Source organism: Theobroma cacao, chromosome 7 (genome assembly GCF_053813885.1).
Source record: "Theobroma cacao isolate CCN51 chromosome 7, ASM5381388v1, whole genome shotgun sequence".
Lineage (NCBI taxonomy): Eukaryota > Viridiplantae > Streptophyta > Magnoliopsida > Malvales > Malvaceae > Theobroma > Theobroma cacao.
In genome coordinates, this window is record NC_142645.1 from 10,256,588 (window position 1) to 10,271,674 (window position 15,087).

Here is a 15,087-nt window from a genome sequence, read left to right on the forward strand (position 1 = left end):
TAAGGCAAAAATAATTAAGTTTATAGAATTAGATATGGCTGATACTAGTTGCTATAAAGTTAAAGATGTAAAAGAACATATTGAAATAGTAAGAATTCCTATATCCATTCAGAAAGATATTGTTGTGCATATAGAAGTTGGGGAACAAGAACAAGTACAACCAATTCTTGATGAAGTCCTTCAAAATCAAAATATTGTAGATGAACCACAAAGAAGATCCACTAGGATAAGGAAGCTTGCTCTTTCTCTTGACATATAGGAATTCTATCTTGGAAAGGGTGATTATGATATTGGTCATGTAGTTGATCTAGTAACTTTTTCAAAAACTATTTCTAGTCCTTAATTAGATTTGTGGCGGGATGCAATGTGCAATGAGATACAATCTATGTCATATAATAATGTATGGGAACTTGTTGAGCTACCATTGCAAACCCATTGGTTGTAAAATGGGTATACAAGACCAAGAAAGATTCCAAAGGAAAGATTGAGAGGTTTAAAGCTAGATTGGTTGTCAAAGGTTTTACACACAGAGAAAAAATTGATTATAATGAAACATTTTGTTCTATATCGTTTAAAAATGTTTTTAAGATTATCATGGCACTAGTGTCTCATTAAGATTTAAAGCTACACCAGATGGATGTTAGGACTACCTTTCTAAATGGAAATCTTGTTGAAAAGTGTCTATATGTTGCAGCTTGAGGGATTTAAGGAAGATGGCAAAAATCATTTTTTGTGAAGACTTAAAAAGTCTATTTATAAGCTTAAACAAGCTTCTCGCCAATGGTATCTTAAATTTGATGAAGACATCACCTCCTTTGGTTTTGTTGAGAGCAAGGTAGACAGATGTATATATCACAAAATCAGTGGGAGTAAGTTTGTCTTTCTTATTTTGTATGTTGATGATATCTTACGTGCAAATAGTGATTTAAGGATGCTAAAAGAGACTAAAAAATTATTGTCTAGCCAATTTGACATGAAAGATATTGGGGAAGCATCTTATGTTCTTGGAATTGCAATCTATAGGGATCGATTTTGTCACTTATTGGGACTCACTCAGAGTGCATACATTGATCGAGTGTTAAATGGATTTTCCAAGCTTGATTGTAAAAATGGAGATGTGTCAGTTGTTAAAGGTGATAAATTAAACTTGGCACAATGTCTAAAAAACGATGTTGAGAGGGAGTCAATGAAAGCAATACTATATGCTTGTGCAGTAGGAAGTTTAATGTATGCCTAAGTGTGCACAATGTCAAACATTGCCTTTGCAATGGGTCTTTTAGGAAGATACTTGTCTAATTCGATTAAAGATCATTGTGAAGCTGCAAAGAAGGTGATGAGATACTTGAAGAAAACCAAGGACTATATGCTAATTCATTAAAATGTTGAATACCTTAAGCTAGTGGGTTATATGGATTCAGACTTTACCAGTTGTTCAGATGATAAGAAATCCAAATCAGCATACATCTTTATGTTAACAACTGGTGCAATATCTTGGAAAAGTGTAAAACAAACACTTATGACCTCATCCACTATGCAATGGTGCAGCTATAGATGAAGTTTGGTTAAGAAATCTTATTAAAGAATTATTTGTGGTTAACTCTATTGCTAGAACCATACAATTGTACTATGATAATGCTGCAGCAATTATGTTTACTAATAATAATAGGAATATCACAATGGCTAAGCATATAGAGATAAAGTATTTGAAAGTTAAAGAACTTGTGAAAAATGGTGACATTGTAGTAGAACATATTGGAACTAATGGTATGATTGTTAATCCTCTGACCCAAGTGCTACGCACTATCACCTTTAAGAAATATGTTTTTAACATGGGCGTTTTAGACTCTTTTGATGTGCTTGGTTAGTGGGAGGATTTGACATTGTTCTATTTTAAGCTTTTGCCATGTGTGTAAAGAAATATTCCAACCCTTGACCATTAATCTCATGCTCCTATCCTAAATGCCCTACAATTATTGAAATGTAGAAGGAAAATTAAATAAGATAAAATAATAAAGATAAACAAACCAAGTAAATAAAACAAATGTTATTTTTATTTTTAAAATTAAGGGAAATAAAGTTGGATATTGAATCATAATTAATTAAGGCTTGAGATAACACATAATTAATTACTAGCTTGACTCTCGAAGTCCTAAGTGGAGTCTCCAAGCTATTGTAATGTGCGGGTCTAGGAACCCTGATCGCTAGATGTGAAAAAACTGGGAGTCGCCACCGATCTTTTTTATCTAGGTGCTATTGATCACCTACTAAATTTGTTCCATTCAATGAAGTCCTAAACTGGTTTTAGGTTCATCGAAGAAACAATAGTTTGGTCTGTGAATTTTTAAAGTTGGGTTCGGGAGTACGATTATGCATGGGGAAGGATTAGCACTTCCGTAACGCCCATTCCACGAATGGTACCATATAATCCTATGCTATCCTATAGAAGCCTTAATTTTTAAAATTATTTCATTGTGTTTCCTTAATCTTTATTTGTTTATTCTAGTAAATCATGTTACAACCTATTGTTGTGTCGTGCACCTGATGCAATCATAAAATACATGTCATAAACATTGGTAAAATGTCAAATGAAAACCTATTATTGAGATTATTCCCCGAATCTACCTATCAAATTGGCAAGACTCAAGGATAGTCTCTCACCTAGGGAATCACTCGAGAAAACTTACCTTCACAAGTTTATTGGGTAAATCTCATCATCAGAGTAATCATTCGTATTTAAAAATAATATTTTCGTGGATGCAAACCATAATACAAGCAAAAGCCTTTTATTTAAGACATTCTTTGAGCCCTCCCATCGTACTAGTGGGACTCAAAGGTGTCCTTTCACCTTGAGAATTTACCGAAAGAACTCACCTTTACAAGCTCCCTCGAAAAGTTTTATTATCGAAGCCTTGACTCGTACACAAAATACGTCTACATGCCATGACATTTAGCGATGCAGTGATGATGTGTAATATACCTATAAATTGCAATATTTATTTTTTAACCTTCTAACAACTCTTTTGTTATTTCTTTCAAACTTCATTTTTCATTATTCATCTTTGTGTACATACCACTAACTTCAAATAAAACTAAAAACAAACCTTTTAAATAATAAAGCCTAATTAAAATTAAACTAACAAGTAAAATGGCCTAACAAACATAAAAAACAATGTAAGCCAACTCAATGAAATAACCCAACTAACCAAGTCAAAAAAAAAATCCATACCAAGTTTGGACTGTTAAAGCCCAAAGTCCAATGAACCCAATAGCTCCCCCTAGGTACCTCTAAAACGAGTCCGTTTTACCTCTCCAACCTTAGGTAAAAAAAGTTTTTCACCTCTTCCTTCCATTTTCCTCTTTTATTGTCTCTCCCTACTTGGCGGCACCCCTTCCTGTCTCTCTAGTCGAAAACCACGGCCCCTCTCTTCACTCTCTCACCACCGTTCGCTCTCCCCTTTTTTTCACCGCCGTTCACCTTCGCCGAGACTCTTCCTACCCAAGAAAAAATCCTTTTTTTCTTTCCTTCCCGAAACCTAATGGTGCTTCTCTTCCTAAAACGATTTCCCCAAAAGCTTCAAAACCCACTTACCCCACCACGCGCTGCCTCCCATTTGCTTTTTGATTTTTAGTATTGTTTTTTTATTTTTTTGGTGGTTGTGGTATCTCACCAGTTGGTAGAGGTTAGGGTATTTTTTCTTTTACAGGGCTTTAGGTTTTTAGCAAAGACTTCTAGGGTTTTCGAAATAGAAAATTTTTAGGGTTTTTCATATATTTTTTGAAAGCTAGCTTCTCTCGTTTTTTTTTTTTTTTTTTAAATCCGGCCCCTCCTTTTATAAACGGGGGATGGATTTTCAAAATCCTTCCTCCCTGTTTGCTGCCAATGGTAGCGTCTCAGGGCTTACATGCTGCCAATGGCAGTGGCCAAACCCTTGACTTTTTGAAATCGACTTTTTCTTGCCACAATTTGAGGGAAGGGGAAAAGTGGCGTAAATCGTCAGAAGGAAGGAAGCTTAGCCAAAGTTGACATGCTTTGGGCGATTTTTTCTTTTCACAATGTGAAGGAAAGGGGAAAAGTGGGGTAAATCGGCTTAACCAAAATTGATATGCTTTGGGAGAAAGAGGCGCTGATTCAATCTTGGGAAAGGAGAAGGTAGACTCCGATGGCAGTCCAGCCTTGGCTGGCTACCACAGCAGCTGCCTCGACTGCCATGCCAAGCATGGCAGCAAATCATGATTTTTCTTCTTCATTTATTTATGAAATTAAGTAAAAATGGGTGTCTACACTTAGTGGAAAAGAAGCTTGGAAATCCACGTCAGGCGGGGAGGGAAGAGCAGAATATAACAACGTCGGTGGGAATAGTTCTGCTGGGTTTGAGTCAAGCTGAACTCAGATGGAAGGGCTTAACATGTATGGCAATGGTGTCGATAATGGCTTGGTGATAAGGAAGAGAGTGATGGTTGTAGTGGATCAAAGCTCACATTGTAAGCATGCAATGATGTGGGCACTTACTCATGTAGCTAACAAGTGTGATTTGCTTACTTTACTGCATGTTATTTCTCCTAGCCAAAAGAGTCTTCATCTTGTTCTCCTTACCTTGCTAACTCTCTTGGGTCACTCTGCAAGGGTTGTAAACCCGAGGTTGAAGTGGAAGCACTGGTTATCCAAGGGCTTAAGCTGGCGACAGTGACGAGCCAAGTGACGAAGCTAGAGATTTCCGTGTTGGTACTGGGTCAGAAAAGGCCATCTCCGTTCTTAAACTGGTGGGTCCTTTGGCCCTCACCCTTTCCCACAAGTACACATTTTCCATCATTCATTCAGATCTCAGAACCTATCTCACCCTTTATTATCTTGCGAACTGTTTCGTGGTTGCTTTTGCAGTCTCTGCGGGACCAGCAGCTCTGAGGAAGTTGTGGAGCAATGAATCAAGGGTGCAGATTGTTTAACCATAGGGGCTAGGAGGCAGAGCTAAGGCGTCGGTGGATACCTTATTAACACTAGGTGGCAGAAGAATTTCTGGCTCTTGGCTTAGTTCTAGTTAATTTTTATGGACTGTTATTAACTAAATATATAAACATATATGATTCCTAGTTAGATAACCCAGGATAGCATATAAAATCACTCTAATAACAGTATTAGCTTCTGATCTAGGCTTCACCTTATGTATAACTACTACTGGCTAGAGTTTCCTTTGTACCCTTCATCATTGCTATAAAAAAAAAATGAGCAACCCCTGCCTATGGCTTGCTCTAATGAAATTGAGGTCGTTGCTCTTTCCAGAAAAAAAATATTTTTGTAATTTTTTATTCAGAATATACTAATAATTTTTTAAAATATTTTAATCTTTCATTGAAAATATATTAATTAATCTTTTTATTATTAAATTTTTTTTCTTTATCTTTATAAATTATGATTGCACATGTCATTTAGCTTTGAATAGTTGTTACATTTATTATCCTCTTTTTTAGTTATTGTTTGAGTTCTCCGGTTTTATTGATTACCATATATACATCACGTTGCAAACTTGACTACGTACAGACAAAATAGTGATGAACATATCAACCCACTGCTGCCAGTTGAGTTTTTTGTTCAAAACTGTGCCGCATTATGTTCTTTAGATTGTTATCTACAAATAGCTACAACAATATGCAACTTTGTAATTATAGAACTCTAAAAGTGAACCAATCATAGTTATTTTGATTTGTTCATATGTAGCATATGACATCATACATGTTATCCCAAAAAATGACAAAGTATATTTTTAAATTTCTATTGTAGATAATTAGTTTGCACTGTTTTTAGGGCAACAGTATTATAATCAATAGTTAACAAAAGAAATTTTTGCTTGTTCTCTCATCATATCTGTATATCATAATTGTAATATTGCACTCTTGAATACATGCGAATTGGAAAACTCTGATACAAAGATTGTAATCCTGTTGAACTGTAAATGGATACAATTTATTTCTTTATGTTTCACGTTATAAATTGTATGATTTTGTGCCACTACCGACATGTATCAAATATTTAATAATAAAAATACTTAAAATTTGTGATAAAATATTCACAAAATTTTACAACCCGCTGCAGAGCGAAGGATGTGATCTGTAATTTCAATATTAAAAAGAAATTCAAAAAGGTTGGTTAAGATTTTCAAGTCAAGCAGCCGAGGGGTCAACAAGGCGTAAAGTAGCAGCATGATGAGCCTAAATCTCAGCTCCCGACGTGTATGCTGGGCTGGGATCATGTGCCTTGCTCAACGGGGTCCTAACTCCTAATTATTCGTGACGCAAAAGTTCAGAAAATCTTGTCCAAGATCTTCACTAATTCATTAAATTATTCCAAACAATATTTTATCTTCCTTTTATATATGTCCTTCCTATTTTCTGGATTTTAGTTTTTTTATAAATATGATAAAAAAATTTGTGCGTATCATTCTTTTCATTTCACCTCTTATTTTTTGTTCATTTTTCTAATTTCATTAAAATTTCCATTTTATTCCCATCGTCCATTAAAAAAACAAATCTATAGACGTGACAAATAATAATATAAAAAAAGTCAAAACATATATTTAAAATATGAGTTTTTATAGTTAGAGTTAAAAAAATAAAGGTTGCACAAAAGGGGTAATATAATAAATGTTAATATCTTCTTAGAAAATCAAGAAATTTCGCAAATTTCACTTTAAGAGTTGAAATTTGAAATGAAAATTTGAACCCACCAAAATCTCTCATCCAAATTCCAAGAATTTTGATAATTTCAGTTTTTATTTTATCAAAAAATTAATTTGACTTTAAAATTTTAAAACTCTCTTTACAACAAAAAATCTTTCCTTGAAATCCTTCAACCATAATAATAGCTTTTTGGTGTATACAAATGAAGCCTACCGATCGTCCTTCAATGAACAAGGTTTTGAAGATGTTCGAAACTGATGTTGAACTCCTCGAAATGCCTCCCAGACCTTTTCAACTTCCTTCGAAAGCACCAACTTCATGTTAAATGTAGTGTAAACTACTCAACGTGTATTTCATCATGTCACCTACATAAATTTGTAATTTTATGCCTAGCGATTCATAATTTATCATACAATCTTTATGTAAGATACTTGTGGAAAACAATATCTGCAAAAAAACTTTATGATAAAAGAAATCTTATTGGTCAATTTTCCATTCAGTGAGCGGTATAATTAAGTTTATGCCCCAGTCAAGGTTAAACTTCTAAAGCCCTGGAGGCTTGAAGGTTGTTTGCCGCTCAAGAAACGTCTCCTTTCAAGAAATTGCAACTTAGATGCATGTGGATAAAATCTATGTTTTTATTGTTGTTTTTCTCAATTTTTTCCCTTCCCCAAAATGTGAATCTATTCATCATTTGTTTTTTTCATCTTTGTTCTTTATTTGGGGAGATCATCAGCTCCTTGTGTCTGGTGGAGTAATTAATAATGGGTGATCATTGTGGCTGGCAAGTGGCAAGGAATGAAAATAACTTCTCTGCAAGTGATTTGTGATTTAATTCGAGCTGGACTGAAATGGTGGATTATAGCCAAAGAAAGTGCTTGCAGCTTTCTCCAAAAAAGTCTTCCTAAAAATTAATGATATTCCTGTGGATCCACCCTCTAAGTTCTACAGGTCAATGGTTTTCAGGTCCATGGATTGTCAAAATAATATTCTAGATTAAATTATATAAAATTCTTTTGCAAATAAAATGTATATATATAATATAAATTTATTATTAAAATAAAAAGTAAGGCAAACTATTTTCGAATTCAGTCTGATATTTACATCATTGATTAATAAATTTTAACATTTGAATTATTTTGGTGCTATTATAGAGAGGTCCTACTTATATCCACTGCTGGTTTTCGGAAAATGAAAAGGAAATTCCTAAAGATATTTTTTCCAAGAGCTTGACTTTGGTTTTTCAAACGATGACTTGCTCCCATTTATTTAAATCCAGAAAAAAGAAAGAAAAATGTTTCAGTGGTCCTATGTTTCCTTGACTTAAAAGCATGTTTAGCCTCCTTCGCTTCTTCTTCCGTTATTTGTAGCGTGTCAAAACCAAAAGTACAAGTTCCACTAGTTAAGTCGAGTTATAGTCAAAGAAAATGGCTCGGTGCTTTCTCCAACATTAATGATATTTCTTTGGATCCACTCTCTGAAATTGACAGGATCAATGGTTTTCTGGTCTAATAAATTTGTATCTTATTTTTTATTTTCTTCGGAAAATGAGAAGAAAATTCCCCAAGATATTTTCCAAGAACTTGACTAATTGGTTGAACTGTTTTCCACATTGTCTTTGATTTTTGTTTGGAGCCAGTCTTGCCATAAGTTAATATCTTCACCGTGGGATTATACTTGCTTTCATCGGAATGGTTGTTGGAATATTGAAGACAAAAACGACCCAATGCTTCTATATATCCTTGACTTAAGAGTTAAAACTTGTTACAGCCTCATTCTCGCTCTACCACATCCAAATTTTACAATGTCGAAACCAAAAACAGAACTGCCATTGCTTAGCCTCATGACCCTTGCTTTATTGCTATTCCCTGGTGCTTGCCTCGCTACAAGTGAAAATAAGGACTGCGGCGGCTCTTCTTTGTGCGGCAACCTTACCATCAGTCACCCTTTCCGATTAAAAAATCAACCTAAGTGTAACGACACTGATCATAGGGTTGAATTGGAGTGTGAGAATGATAATCGCACCATTTGGGTCATGAAAAATGGAAAATTCTACGTCCAGGAAATCTTTTATTCTAATTTGACGATCCGATTGGTCGATGGGAGCCTGGATGCAGATAATTGCTCACTGCCTTGTACTTCCTTTGTTTTTCATTATGATTTTCCGTGTGAGGGAGTTTGGTTTTCTGGTACAATTCCGAACACAATGTATCTTGTCAATTGCTCAAGACCAATGAATTCTTCTCTTTACGTTGATGCCTCTCTTTGCACCAACAGCACTCCCCATCCACCTTCCTACTTTTACTTTTTAGATCAAAAAACATGGCTGTACGATTTCAATCCGTTTTGCACAGTCATAAACGAGCAGATTCCAATTATGATTGAGAATATCACAGGTCTGTCTAGTTTTGATATCTACGAAAAGCTATTAATTGGCTCTGATTTCTCATGGGAAGAATATCATTGTTACCAGGAGGACAAACCTTCAATATCTCAAAATTTTCATACGATGTAAGAATTCTCAAGCATTTAAATTCTATTTTCTTTTTTTTTTCTAGAAATAAAAATTAAATCTTTCATTCTGTAATGAAAGGAGATACAAAAAAATGCCAAAGTCAGTCTCCCAGAGGCCCTAAGAGACATACTTTGGCATTCCCTAAAAAATTTACAAGTATTACCTATCAAATTAGTTCTTCTTTATCACCATGCTAGGCAGCCTACAGATGACACTTGGTTGCCTGTGAAATTCAGCATTCACACAACCAAAAAAAAAACAAACAGACCCCTTTTATATCAGCAGGGTTTACAAGTTCTATTTTTTATGCCTCGGGTCATTACATCTAAGCAGTGATCCTAAATAAAATAACCTCTTCGGTTTGGCAGCTTAATACATCTTCAAATTCATCGTCGGAGTGACATGACCTGCTAGTAGGAACACCCTTCAGCTTACAGTGGTTCCTGAGTCTCTTCTTTATCTGGGTTCCCTTCGCAGTTTCATGTTTTATCCACCCATTATGCTTTCAGTCTCATCAAGTGCAGCAGCCTATCACTTCCCCAACTACCTATATAACCCAAATTTCACAAAATGGGTGCTGCAACCTCATGGCAAACATATGTAGCAGCCCATCTTTCTCCCTACACTCTCCCCTTCCTATTTCTCCCTTCCTTACAATGTAGAGATCTCTCCTCCAACCTCTTCCGATGCCTCCATCAACCTCCTGTCCTCTCCCTCATTCATTCCTTTCCACCCTGCTCTTTCTCCCTCCTCATTCCCCTTTCTCTCTCCTGTGAGACAACAGCTCCCTCCCAAAACCTCCGTTCACCTCCCCCCGTCTCCCTCGTTCCCTCCAGAGATCCTTCTCCTCCCTCTCTCCATCCACAGTTCACTCATTGTTTAGCCTTAAAGCCCGCCTCCCCTTCGTTTTAACCCCTTTTGTTGATCTGTGATCCCAACAAAATTACCCAACCATAATTCCAACACACACAAGCACAAGTTGGATCTAAGCAAACAAAAAGTTGCTAATCTGTTTGTATTTTTTTTTTCTGTTGACCAGATTCATTTGCTCTCAAACTATCCTCGCTGCCAAAATACCATACAGTACTTCAACTACCTTTTGTAATTCTTTGTTTGAGCCAAGCTGGACTAATCCTCTTGCCTCCAAACTCTTATTCTCCTCTCCAATCACCTACCATATTTACTCCCCTCCCCTCCCCCCCCCCGCTCCCTCCCTCCCTCCCTCCCTAATTCATGCACATATGCCACACAAGAGGGAAGCAGAGCTCCTATCTTCCCCACTACCGCCACATCAAGGCATTCAAGTTAAATTCTATTTAGTAGATTGGGTTTGGTTGGGACTTAAAATTCTAATTTGGAAAATTGTGGTCAAATAATTATCTTTGAATGAAAAGTTTCCTTTTTTCCCTACAACTGTTTTTCCCATTTCCTTGTGGTCAAATAATCATTAATATTTCCAATTATTTTAATCTGATGCATTTGAATATTTCAGGTTGGCAGATTTGCTGTATGGCTTGAGAAACTATATAGATAGCTTTGTCCATTTCCTTTTTCAAGGCCCCCATGTATCCTACAATAGTTACAATCCACCAAAAAGTATGCTTTCCTAAGTGCATTAATATTTTTCTTCTTGAATTTGCCTTAATTTGTGTTCCTTTGTTGAAATTAGTAATTGCATAATTTTGTTTTTTCTTGGTTTTTTTTTTTTTTGCAGGAACGTATATTATATGTCTTGAAGCTACAGGTACTTAATAAGTTTTAGCTTTGCATTTGCATATACATAAACGTTGAGCAATATCAATGTACTCAAATTTAAGAAAAGAATATTAAAACAGCCTATTAGATCGTGCAAGCTTATATTTAGTTTTATGGTAAAACTCAAATTAGCACAGCACTTAAAGGATTTTGGAGGGTTCTAGAATAAAATTCTAGATTTTCTTTCATTATACAAGTACAGATACAAATACGTAGGAAAAGAAACACATGATATATAATAATACGATCAACTAAATTACTTATTTGAAATAAATTGAAAAAATTTTCTATAATAATCTCGGTAGTCAAGGCATATATGGATAGGTTAGTTTGTAGGAATTATTATTGCTTTCTCCAACATTAATGATATTTCTGTGAATCCACTCTCTAAGATTGACAGGATCAATGGTTTTCAGGTCCAATAAATTTGTACTTAATCTATCTCATTTTATTGTCCTTGTTTGACTTTCAGGGAGTTTAATTTTTTATTTTTTATTTTATAGTAAAAATGTTTTTTATAAAATTAATATTCCATAATTTTTAATATCAAAAAATAGAAATTCATGAAAAATAATTTTGAAATGAAAAATGGTATGATATTAGGTGTTAAAAAATGGAAGACAAGACAAGCCAACTACATTACTGCAGGTTGTGACTATAACTACCTTAAATGTAGTAAAATTGTGCAATGTTTCATAAAATATTCTTTCTTATAGATGAAAAAAAATAATAGTAAATAAAAAAAAAGCTGTGGACTTGAATAATATGACCAATTAAACTAAGTACTTATTAATTGAACATATGAATGGTAAAAATTAGTAGTAAATTTTTTTTGTAATGTATATGGTGATTTTAGTAATTAAGAAATTACCGAATGCACTACTGAGTAGAATTTGTCTTTCAAGCTATACTATTTAATTTCTTATATGATATTCAAACTATACTATTTAATTCATACTGTGACAAGTACATGCTACACTTCTAATTATTTGATAATAGATTTTGTGAGAATCACGCACTTGTTTTTTTTTCTTTTTTTTTTTTTGTCCTTTTGAAAGTAAGCATCCTACTCTTTCATCATGTTATAAAGTTTGTTAGGGGGAAAGATAGCGGCACTTAGGTTACCCGATTTAAGATATGATCACTTTTCTTTTGAAAATACTGTCATTTAAATATATTAATGAGTTCCAATGTACTTTTGTTGAAAAGGAGGAGTTATCTTATTATGAACTTTGCCGAGAATATGTTGCTTGATTGCACTTGTTACATACAAATGGCGAAGAAGACATTTATCTATGGATGACACGATTGAAGAGTTTCTTCAAAGTCAAAATAATTTAATGCCGATAAGATATTCTTATCGTGAAATAAAAAAAAATGATTAGAAAGTTTCGAGATAAATTAGGTGAAGGTGGTTATGGTTCAGTGTTTAAAGGAAAGCTTCGTAGCGGCCATCTTGTAGCAATAAAGTTATTGGGCAAGTCAAAAGCCAATGGGCAATATTTTATTAACGAAGTTGCTACAATTGGGAGAATTCATCATGTTAATGTGGCAAAACTCATTGGATTTTGTGTGGAGGGATCAAAACAAGCTCTTGTATATGACTGTATGTCAAATGGATCTCTAGATAGGATCATATTTGCAGAAGAGAATAAAATCACCTTAAGTTGGCAAAAAATGTTTGATATTGCTCTTGGGGTGGCTCGAGGAGTTGAATATTTACATCAAGGATGTGACATGCAAATTCTACATTTTGATATCAAGCCACACAATATTCTTCTAGATGAGAACTTTGTCCCAAAAGTTTCAGATTTTGGTCTTGCGAAACTTTATTCAGTAGATGATAGCATCGTATCTCTCACTGCAGCACGGGGTACGATAGGATACATTGCTCCTGAATTGGTCTACAAAAACATTGGAGGCATCTCAAATAAGGCTGATGTTTATAGTTTTGGAATGCTATTAATGGAAATGGTGGGAAAAAGGAAGAATTTGAATGCGTTTGCTGATCACTTGAGTCAAATATACTTTCTTTCATGGATTTATGGCCAATTTCATCAAGGAGAGGACATTGAGTTGGGAGAGGTTACAGATGGTGAAAAGATAATTGTGAGGAAGATGATAATAACAGCTTGTTGGTGTATACAACTGCCACCCAACGACCGTCCTTCAATGAGCAAAGTCTTGGAGATGCTTGAAACTGATGTTGAGCTCCTTCAAATGCCCCCCAAACCTTTTCAACTTCCTTTTGAAGTATCAATTGAGGATCATGCTGATGAGAATCCAAGTGAGGATCCAACTTCATCACTTCTTTCTTCAAATGAAATTAGCTTAAATATAGCTTAAGTTATGAAACTTTTCATTTTATTACGTTATCTTTGTACTTTGATCATAAGAAAATATCATGTCCCTTTAAAACCTAGAAATTTGTATTGTAATTTCCAAACTTGTTTCTGTACTTTGAGCTGTGTTTCTATGGGTTTTCTTCTTTCGTACCCTTTTTGTACTTTTTTTCATAATATCTTTCATTTGGCTCATTTGACCTCTGTTTGTTATTGCCTTTGTTCAGCTTAACCTTCCCCCTCTTTGAAAAGACGGCTTGGAAGAATTAAAAATGGTAATGGAAGCAAGAACTCAATAAGAAACAAAATAGGGGCCCTCAAAAAGGTCATCCGAGAGTTTGGTTTATCTCGATTTAAGTTTAATTATACGTAGAAATGGAATGTGATAAATTATTGTGCAAGCAAGAATTAAGAAAGAATAAAAAGCATCGCTTAATATAAGGCTAAGAAAGTTTGTTAGGAAAATATTACATAGGATAAAGAAGAAAGAGATTAAACATGCAGTTGTAAATTTTCTTCACTGACCCAAGAAGGAAAGCTCCCTGAAAAATCATTGAATGGCACATCTCTGAAATCGCATTATCAGTAATGTCATGACAAGTCTTAAGTTTATATGGGCAAGATCAACTGTACAATTACAAAAGTTTTCACTGGCAGCCTAATTCCTTTTCAAAACCTAAACAAAAGCTAAGGGTCGATCAGTAGCTAATTTCTATTTGAGTGTTCAAAGTTCAGCATATTTATCAAACTTTCAACTTATTCAAAAAAACAGATTCAGCCCTCCTCTATGTACAGTTCACAAGAAGAACAACCAAAAAAACTATTGAACCGGAGCATCAACGCAAAAATAGCTCCCAACCATGATGGAGCCCTGCTGAAAGTCCCATTTCCGGAACATCCAATCCTGCCAAAACACAGCGAGGCCACTCATAAGAATCTGTCCCTCGTTCAGACTGTTATGACATTTATTGCTATGATATGTAATACTATTCACAATTCTTGGCATCAATTCATAATTCTTAACGTCAAATGTGGATAATTTTTTTTTTTAGAAAAAAAGATTGGTGTTTTGGTAAAATTGATCAGCTTTGCTGGAATTGGGTAGTTTAGTGAAATTAATCATAGGATTTAGATTCTATTTACTTTATTAAATCATATTATGAATTATAATTAAAACCAAATAAGTTTAATCCATTTTTTATAAAAAAGAAAAACAAATTAAATAATGTAAATATACACTTTATTATTTGAAAAATTCTAACATTTTATACAATTATAACTGAGATTCTAAATATCCTTGACAATATTATAGGACTGTATTACTTTGATATCTACGAAACGCTATCAATGGACTTCGAAATGTCATGGCAATTCTATGATATGAGCTGCGCTGTCCTCCACATATATCCATTTCATAAGATGAAAGAATTTTGCAAGCATTTGATCAATTCTATTTCTTTTTCTGGGTTTTCTTGGTTTTGTTAAAGTTACGATTGGAAAAGTAAAATTAATTAAAATCCACATTTTACTCAAATTTTTTGCTTAAATTAAAGCATTTTGAATCCATTTGTCATTAATGTAATTATTTTGATTCAAACCATATTTTAATTAAAACTTGTTACACTAATACAAAACATCAAAACCATATTGTAAATAATTAGGATCTTCATTTTAGTCCATTTTTGTTTAAATTAAAACATTTTGATTTCATCTTTCATTGTAATTAAGTTTGACTCAAAACTATATTTTATTGATCAAGGCAGCTGATGTATTGCATTTATTTTAATATGATATACTGAATAT

The 15,087-nt window shown here is 34.1% G+C and overlaps 2 pseudogenes across 2 annotated transcripts; both read left to right on the plus strand.

Annotated features, from left to right (window-relative positions):
- Nucleotides 1–3,389: 3,389 nt before the first annotated feature.
- On the plus strand, nt 3,390–5,230 carry LOC18594494 (uncharacterized; annotated as a pseudogene). Its single transcript, XR_016027362.1, has 2 exons — nt 3,390–4,761; nt 4,880–5,230. The product of XR_016027362.1 is annotated as an uncharacterized LOC18594494 (transcript).
- Nucleotides 5,231–8,372: 3,142 nt separating this feature from the next.
- On the plus strand, nt 8,373–13,357 carry LOC18594493 (LEAF RUST 10 DISEASE-RESISTANCE LOCUS RECEPTOR-LIKE PROTEIN KINASE-like 2.5; annotated as a pseudogene). Its single transcript, XR_016027643.1, has 4 exons — nt 8,373–9,183; nt 10,680–10,783; nt 10,902–10,931; nt 12,173–13,357. The product of XR_016027643.1 is annotated as an LEAF RUST 10 DISEASE-RESISTANCE LOCUS RECEPTOR-LIKE PROTEIN KINASE-like 2.5 (transcript).
- The last annotated feature ends 1,730 nt before the right edge of the window (nt 13,358–15,087 follow it).